Source organism: Merops nubicus, unplaced genomic scaffold (assembly GCF_000691845.1).
Source record: "Merops nubicus isolate BGI_N331 unplaced genomic scaffold, ASM69184v1 scaffold18519, whole genome shotgun sequence".
NCBI lineage: Eukaryota > Metazoa > Chordata > Aves > Coraciiformes > Meropidae > Merops > Merops nubicus.
Window position 1 is genome coordinate 21,584 of NW_008630395.1, and position 9,920 is coordinate 31,503.

The following is a 9,920-nucleotide window of genomic DNA, read 5'->3' on the forward strand; positions in this document are numbered from 1 at the left end:
TGAACTGTCATCCTTGTCTGCAAAAAGGATGACACTGCATCAACCATTATGGCCTACTCACAAACCTCAAGATCTTGTCTTTTCGTGACAGAGTTGGTCGTCACTGACCTTACTATTATACTCATGTTATGATCAATGATAAACACTAACTAATGATCCATACTGCAGCAGCAAAATGCACACTGTGTTGAATAGAGCCCAGGCAAAGCTCGTAAAAACCTGGCTGGCCTCTGGAACCCTAGAACAGAGGAAATAAACAGACTTCTTTTCCAATTGAAAAAAAAATGAGACAAAGCCCAAGAGTGAGCACAACACTAATAGACAACATTCTTCATCCTTCCCAAAGCTGCTGCTTGCTGTTTTGTAAAAGGTGAAATATTTGTGGAAAATTAATCCCATTTTTAACATATATACATCAGCATGACTTCTTTTTGTTCCAGGATTATGCCTGAAGTCAGAGCATTAAGAGTGAATTAAGATCAAGCAGTGTTTGGAAGCAAAAGCCTGCTCAGTGAGACTGCATGCAATTTTCAAGGCATGCAAATAGCATCTCACAATATTACAAAGCTCTCACTAGAGCCAAGGCAGTCTTGCTTTTGCATATTATTAGTAAGGAAAGAACCATCCTGGGACACTTCTCAAAGCTGGGTTTCTAGGTATAGAAGCACTTGTTAACAGTTCAGCTCTTACCTTGACTGTTTGTAACCATCTATCGAACAAGATTTGAAGTGTGACTGTCTCCTCTGCTCACACAACTACAACTTTGAGCACCCTCTTTACATAGACTTCACTCAGATGAATTGGACATTCTTCTCATTAAGCAGACTTCAAACCAACAATGTATAATCAAGCTAAAAGGGTTGCTTATTGGCTCAGCCTACAGAACACCAAGAAATCATGAAGTTATCACTGGAATCTGGAACATCTCCATTAGTTCTAAATAAGCTTTAATTCTTTGTAGAAGTATCTTGATTTCATTATCAGCCATATATATTTTAGCTAATGCCTAATGTGTGCTTTTTACCAGAGATAAATTAAAGAACTAAAAATCACTGCAAATTCAATACTCAATTTGTTTAAACCCAGTTTCTGACAATGTTACAGTAAATCCGAAGTTCTACTGTTACAAACACAGAGAGATCTGCTAAATGGAGCAGATTTATGTTCTCTCATGCGAGTCCCACTATCTCAGCTGTATCAGTCATACGATCTGTTCATCAGTTTAGCCTACCATTGCTGTCAAATACTAATTTTCTAAAACTGTGTATCTACACATGGAATCATTTGAGTCATTATAGGTCTCATCCGTTTGTTCCTTTAAATATTTGCAATTTTAAATCAGTGTAGGTCAAAAGTCTAGGAGGTCACAGTCTGGGGAGAAGCACATAGGACTGTCAATTATTTGAATGAGCAGCAGCTTGCCATCAAATGACTTTCAGATTTTATCCAGGTCTCACAATAAACCATCAGACCCCATTTTTTATTTTTGCTTTGCTTGTTTATTCACTTATATCAATTTATATGATAAAGTTGAACACAGCTGGATGGTTAACTTTACTCTAGATGGTTATAGAAACTGGAAGGTGTTAATGGGTTCCTTCTGTAAAGAAAGGACACAATGACACTACCTTCAACTTTTTACCCACAGCAAGTCTGAATATAGACTTATGTTAATCAACCTGATGGCAAAGAGGTAATTTATATTATTTCATGGATACTGTTGATAACAAAGCATTGTCAAATCGTAACTTGACAGTTGGAAGAATCACTTATCAAGGATCTTACTCCCAAATAAAAAATTAATGTGTCAGGTAGAAGAAGGGAGAGAGTGGGCCAGGTTAAGAATGACAGCTTTTTAAATAACATGAGCAGTGTATTTTAGTTACATCCAGATCCTCACAGATTCCCTTTTCATTTTTTTCTTATTTTATCAAAACCATCCCTCTATTTTTATAAAGAAAGAAAATGGAATCATATTAAAAAAACACTTTCAGTGTTTAAAAAGAACTGCTAGATCACTGCTGATCTCCTGTTTGGATCCTAGCAAATGAAGCGGTAGAACAGCAGCCCTCTCCAATCAGAGGTAACTTTGTGGATACACTGTTACCTCAAAAAAAGTAAGAAATAGGCATAGCCATAGCCCTGCTTGTCCTTTACACTGTTAATTAACTACAAGAGGTCTGTGTGTATTCAAAGGGGACAGGGAACTGCAGTCTCCCTCTGTAAAAAGGCACACAGCAGTTTGTGTTCACAACACCAAAACAGTAGGGGGAAATAAAAACAAACTGAAAAGTCTTTTTTTTTCTGCAGCAATATCACTCTGCATTACTGCCAAAGTAGTCACTGATGCCTATAGACAGCAACATCTATTTGTGATACGTAAAATGCTTCACAGAAATTAATTCATCATACATGACAAACAATGTGAACAATCCACTCTGCAGCCACAGAAACTGTGGCTAAGAGAACAATTCAGCCATCAGGAACATAAGGAATCAATAAGAGAATAACTAGAATTCAGATCTACAGATTTCTCAAGCATAGTCTTTTAATAGTCTCCCAGTCCCCTGGCAATAAGGTTATCCTGAGGTAACCGCCTTTACCGTCAGTGTATGTCTGTTGGGTAAAACCTATGCTACCTTTGACACATGCATAACTCTGCATACTCCAGATTGCTTCATTAGGTTAAGTGTAAGAGTGACATTGTACTGACAACCATCTCAGATGACCTAACTCAGAAGAACTTAATCTGGAACAATTTGCTGCTCCTTTATACTCTTAAATTCTCCTTATATTCTTAAATACTGACTTTTTGTCTGTTACCAGTGAGTCTCTCAAGGTAAAGTTAACCTAGTCCTTTTTCCCCCTTTTGCAGCTGTATATATGATGTGTACTGTCCTACATAAATTTATTTTTAGTCAATACACTCACTTTAAAAGCTGTTAAGATTTAGAGATAATTCCAGTTAATAGTCCATTCTTATTTAAATGCAGACTATAAAAGGAATGGAAGACGTAGAGAGGAAAAAGTTATTTGCTGACAACATGAGGATAATTGTATTACAAAGCCAGTACCAGGCATATTAGCTTTGAAGTGTGAGTTAGACTATTAAATGCATGCTATTATGGCAGATTAACAAAAATATACAGATTTATAGTACAGAGTCCAGCATAATCAGAACCTATTTAAAACCTTTAAAAAATAGAAAGTATCGACATGCATTTAATCAAATATCAGCTCTGTCCTTAATTTTTCTGGTTTTTTTTAATGTTTTCTTCAGAGCATTACACCTTGAGAGCCCAAGTGACTTAATTTATACTGAAACGTAACACATATGCAGAGAATATGTTTACTGTATACTGAGTGTACACTCAAAATCTCATATAATACTAACGTGTCAAACTTTTCAGAAACTTCAAACAATCTCTGTAGGAACAGGCTGCCCAGGGAAGTGGAGGAGTCACCACCCCTGGAGGTACTTAGAAGACATGTAGATGTAGTGCCTGGGACATGGTTTAGTGGTGTCCTGACAGTGCTGAGCTTATGGTTGGACTTGCTGATCTTGAGGGTCTCTTCCAACCAAAACAATTCTACGATTCTATAATAATTTCATCACAAAATATTTTTTAAATCCCTCAATTTTCTTCTGAGTATAGAATTTCAACCCTCTAATTGTACTGGCCTGAGCCCTGGGATGGGCAATTCTCTGCTCTGAATTAGATCTCCTTTGGACAGACACCTCCATGGCCTGTGACCATGTGTGCACTACATCGCTCTATATAACAGAGATTACTTTAGAAAGCTGTGGTTTTGTTTGATTTTATTTTTCAGGACTTTTTTTTTTTTTTTATGATAGTTGTAAAAATTCTGTGAAACGTTTAGATTAAGAGAACAACTTCAAATTAGCAAAATATTACTTGTAAGCCCTTTAGATTCTATCCTTTCCCTGCAATAAGGTTTTAAATATTTTCTCAAGTGTAGTTAACTAACAATTCCATTAAATTTTTAGAACACAAAAGTATGAAATGGTTAATTTTTGTTAAAGAGGTCTTTCTTTTGATAAACAGTAGCAATCATCTGTGACGCCTATATTTGGAAACTGCCATAAACCACTACAGCTACTGTTGATGGCAACATGCACTAGGATGAGTAGGCACACAAAGGAGCCATGCTTGCTAAGCAACTGAAATTATATTCATTGATAAGAATTAGAATTAATATCTACCAATCTGCTGCAAAAGTTTTATATGAAAAAAATCTTTCTTTGCCTCAACATACTGTCAACGAGGGAGTGGTACTTAGATTTCCACCTGAAAGTAAAAACCTCTGCTTTAGAGCTATCAGCCTAAGTGACACAGGTAAGATAAGAAAAACAAAACCTGTACAAGAACCTTCTCTTAGGTGCCAAAGAATTTTTATGCCTCAGAGCTTCTGTTTTACTGCAATGGTCTCACAATACAGAATACAGTATACTACTTCATCCTTCTTAGATTTTTCACGACACTAAAGTTAAAAGAATATTTGGAGTTTTCATTCCTCCTTGGTACTTCAATGAATTTGGAGATAGTCTGAGCTATCTGTCTTCTCGTCCTTGATAATACTCTGGAACCCCAGTACTTGACCTGTGATATCCTAAGTGTTACCACAGCAATACATAGTCATTATGATAATGTTGTGCTGACATCACTGCAGGATCAAGCAAATGGTAACAACAGAAAACCTTGATACAACTCTTTTCAGGTTGTTTAAAATCCATGGAAAAAAAACTCAATTATCATGACTTCTTTCTATATGAAAGGTCTTTGAGATAACTACAAATCATAACATCCTTTACAAAAGTAACTTATGATGAAAAAAAGGTGTTTTAACCATGCTGCTTTTCATTCTTTATGCTTTTAGATTCAGCAGCATTCTCTCAACATGTTTTTTCAGTATGTTGATGTGTACAGTAAGAACTAGCACTGATGTTTGGAACACTCAGATGTGTCCAGTAACCTTGCATTTTCAGTCCCACATCATAGATGTGTTTTACAGGAAAGGCATCTATTTTATATAATCACTAATATCTTCATTCAGGAAAAAAGCATTGTATTACCTCTGTGAAAAATAACTAGAACTTTATGATCAGACTTTATTTTCACATCATAAAATGATTAAATATTCTTACACCAATGAATGCTTTTAAAGCACAAGATTTCCTGTCAGCCAAGAGTTAACATCAGTGGTAAGATGCTGGAACTGATATTAACCCTTTTTGTTAGAACTGAGATGTGTTCAAATTATAAATGCAACAGAATGTTTTAAGAGATTTCAGGACCACTGAACAATCAGATGAAAATTATTTTTAATGTCTCAAAGTGCTTCTAACACATTTTTACTAGACATGCCTGTTGTAAAACAACTATTAGTGTTCTTAGTTTAAGGACACAGCTATATATTCTATTTCACTCATTATGTACAATCAGTGGTCAGTTGAATGGAAACATTAAAAAAGAGCAAAAATTCAGTAAGACCCAGATGACTGAAGAAATTTGGGATTAATGAATAGAGTAAGATTTTTCTATCTACATAATTCTTCCTCTTAAAGCAAAATGAACCATTTTTCTCACAGAGAAATTAGTTTCTGCTATTACTTGGCCTCCAGAACTGCAGAAGGCAAAATACTAACATTATCTTCTGGAAGCTAAAAGGATGGACAAAAATAGCATTAAAACGCTACCAGGGGTTTTTTTTAGGTTGTGGATTGGGGGAGGTATGTGTGAGAGAGTATTCTACACATAGGTTTAGCTGTGGAACAGAATCGAGCATGTATTCTGAGCAAGCTGCCTCTTCAAAAGAAAGCTGCAGGGTGTTCATCTTGAAGATTAATCAAGACCCAGAAATACATAAGCATCCACAGAGCTCTATTTATTACTAATCCTATCATGAAGCAGAAAAAAAGTGCTGGCAGATATAAGAAAAATATAGCATATTTTCATTATGTATTCATACATCTAAACTATTTATCTTTATATATCAGTTAAAACATTCCAACCTGTGAAATCAAAGACTATGCTGTCTTACTCAACTCATATTGTGAACTTACCAACATCACAAAATAACCCCCCTGCTTTTTCATGAAGTGTGGATGCTTAAGTCCACAAGCCTAGTTTCATCAACATTACAGGATTAGAAAGCAAATCAGTTACAAATCAATGCATTGCAATAGCTAGAACAGTGGGAGGTACATTCAGAATGAAAGTAAGGAAAGGAAACAAAGGAAATATATATGTAGAACAGATACAAAAATAGAAAGAGGCTACATACCTGGATTAAATTCTTCTTAAAAACAAAATACAAATTACATACCACCATCCTTATATTATTTTCCATTTATGCAGAAATGCTGTCCACAACTCCATTACTCTTTTGCCGTTCCTCCTTCAGCCTTAAAACCGGTACAATACAACATGAGGCTGCTTCCCAGCGATTCAACTCAAGTGCAGTCAGGCATGCTCTTAGTCCGCAACGGTATCTGTTCTAAATTCCACCGTATTCCCTAGGCAGCACGAAAGATTTTTTTCCCTCCCTCTTCTGGTTTTTTTCCCCCACTCCTACAACTTGTGCTAACAGCTAAGAGTAATCATGTGTTAGCTACTAATTCATTCTGCAGCTCAGCTTTATTTTTCCTCTGTAACAGCAAAATGGGAGTCGGTGTCCTACTCCTGCTTAAATACAACATCAACACGAGAGGACAGTAATCATCCTTCTGGTCTATGTGCTGGTAACTTCACCCATTGCTGTTTTCTCCTGCCACCGCTTCTGCATGCAGTATTCGCTGCAATAGCCACAGCCCTCCTTCGTGGAAGGCAGCCCCTCTGCTTCACAGAGAGTAAAAGAGGCTTATTGAGAAACCTTGCTCACAGAAACAACACATGCAGCGTGTCATGAGAGCGAGCAGGTACATCACTGGCCACAAGGACAGCAGTGTGAGATAATGTCTCTTGATTAGCAGGGTCGTGTTTCACCTAACCTTTTATGTATCAGTCTGATATGACCCAGAGAAACAATGGTATAGCTATTTCTTTCATCATCAGCTGGTCTTTTTTTTTTTTTGTAATGAATCTATTTAATAGATTCATAACTATTATCTTTTTGTGATTATTTAAGGATGCTCTAGATAACAAGAAGTATATCACTCTGTTTTCCATTAAAATTATTTTATATGTTCCCAATTACTACCTAGGCAGGAGGACTGAGTAATTTGTTTACAAGGATTCAGATAACAGAATGGATTAACTGTGCATGCAGTGAGTAAACCATCCTGTAGAGAAAACAATGGGTGTTTTTTCAAAAGCTAACTGATTTAACCGCACGTGTAACGCCACATTTAGCCTTACAGACCTTAAACATATTTAAATCTCTGACACATGAACTACAGAAGTACATCCAGAATGATCCTACATAAGACCGTTCTACACACAAAGTACGTATATAATGGCAGTGTAAAAGTTTCACAAAATGTGTACCTGCAAAAAACCATAGGTATACTATTACAGTAGCATAGAGACTGAATTAAGTGTATTGCATGTATAAAAATAAACAAAAATTTGGACTTCCTGGTAACGGTTTACAGATTTGTAACTGAGGCTTACAACTCTGGTATTTCCTTCAAAAAATATTAAGGATACTTTGAATTAAAGGCAGCACCTAAAAAGTATTTACTATTTCTAAGAGTACTTAAAGCTTATTGGTGGCAGCTTTCACTTTCTGCAGTCCTTGTATTAATTATCACTAGTAATGTGATTTTTGCACGATTTTATTTAAGTATAATTTATAAACGGAACAGTTCTAGAGTAACAACTCTTGCAGTGATAAAATTAATTTCAGAATTTTGTATATCACTGTAAAAGTAATTACAGACCTTCATACTCATGTCCTGCTGAAATGAAGGCAACCTTTAAATACTCCAATAACTAGATTTATAGTTAAAAAAAACAGATGAATGCATGCTTTACTCATTATTTATTTATTTAAATTTATTGTGGCAATTACTCAATCTTCTGTCCAAACTTAAACAAGCTGATGCTTTAAATCCGCCACGTTGCATACCAGCAAAGAATAATACGAAAGTTTTATTGAATAGAATAGACTCCACTGATATCAACACTCCATAATATAGATGATATAACATGAGATATAACACTAACACCTCTCAAAACCAACAGGACTGCTCATATAAATATATAAAAAAAAACCCCATCAGACAACTTAAGCACTGCCACCCACAGTAGATACAGCAAAAATAAATTGGGGTTTTATCAAGATTAAGCAAATTAAGACTTTTTGAGACTACAGATAATAAACCTAGTAAATATTGGCAAAGTTTTCCAAAAATATAGGTTATACAGGTTTTGTCATTTAATAAAAAGATGTTTGCAAATAATATCAACATAACACTTAGGCTAAAGTTGACATCTTCAAGCAAGTTGCTTAACGCTGACCCTGTTTATACTTATCTCTTATGTTATCAGATGTTGAACGTTTCAGCTTGAAGCCACTTATTTGATACACCAGCATAAGTGGTGAATTCCGCTTTTCCAAATGTGTGATGCAATTCATATTTAAGAATAAAAGCCAAAACCAAACCAGAAATCAATCCAAAGTCCTTCAGAACTGACAATGATTTATCTACTGTGGAATTAAAATTCCAAGTAGAACTTGCCCAAGCCAGAAAAATACTGACATGCAATGATACTGACCAATTAAGAAGCTAGTTTCACGTATAAATACATATTAATTACTTGCAGCTGAAGTTACCCAAATTCGTTTTCACAAGAAAGTTATGTTGAAACCCCATTTGTATAATTGTCACATAGAGAACTTTCAATAGCAAATATACAAGCAGAGGCTTTCTTCTGTACGGCAGCTAAAATTCACACAGTTCTGGCAGGCCAGATACTTGTAAGCCAATGCCTGGAATGAACTACTGGGCATCTTGAAGAAACATCCACAGCCTTCAGTAAACTAATACTAAGGAGCAGTTTACACACATGGACCATTTGCAGTTTTGTGGTTACTTGCCTGTAACCCGACATGTTGATGAAACTGGCCTTAAAGAATCACACCTTTACGAGTTCACACTGATTTACTGTACTTTGCAAACAGCGTTAGGGATGCACGTCACACTTATAGAAGGAACAGGAAAAATACGATGTACAAAGATGTTGCAACTTGTTACACAATTGTATCCAGCCCTGTATCTTAATGGTAAACTTCAACAAAACCCTACCAAGTGCAAACACCACCATCACTAACCCCCCCAAAAAACCTGCCAGCCCCAATGGGCAGCTATAAGCCTTCATGGAGAGGACAGCTATTTTGTGTGACTATTTCCAGGCTTATGTGACCATGACTTTCAAAGATGACTCTTGGAATTCTTAGGAATAAAAGTCTGTCCAAGGAAAATACTTCACCAATTTGCATTGCAAATTGTAATACTAAGTAATAAAAATACTACGTAATAAAACCACTTTTAGAGAACATATAACTCTTGTAGATATTATTTGACTTTTCCTACTGTTTATTACTTCTATTGAAATGGTGACAATCGATGGAACAACTTCAAAGTAATTTGTATTCCATGATGAATTTCAGCCTGAACGTTGGAAAAATTGCCAGAGAATTAAGCTCTCTTCTCCCCCACTCCCCGGTCCACTTAAAGGTTGAACATTTCTTCCTTTTCATTCAAGAAAGGCATTAACTATGTCAATTCTTTAAACAACCAATTAAAAACCAATCTATGCAATCAGTTGTTGAATCATAATATTCTACCCTAATCAGACACGGCCAGACCGGGGTGGGAGCGGGGGTATGGAACTGGGAAGAGTAGGAGGGCAGTTCCTCTGGCCAGTCTCTCAGCGGAACGAGGCGGGCTGCCG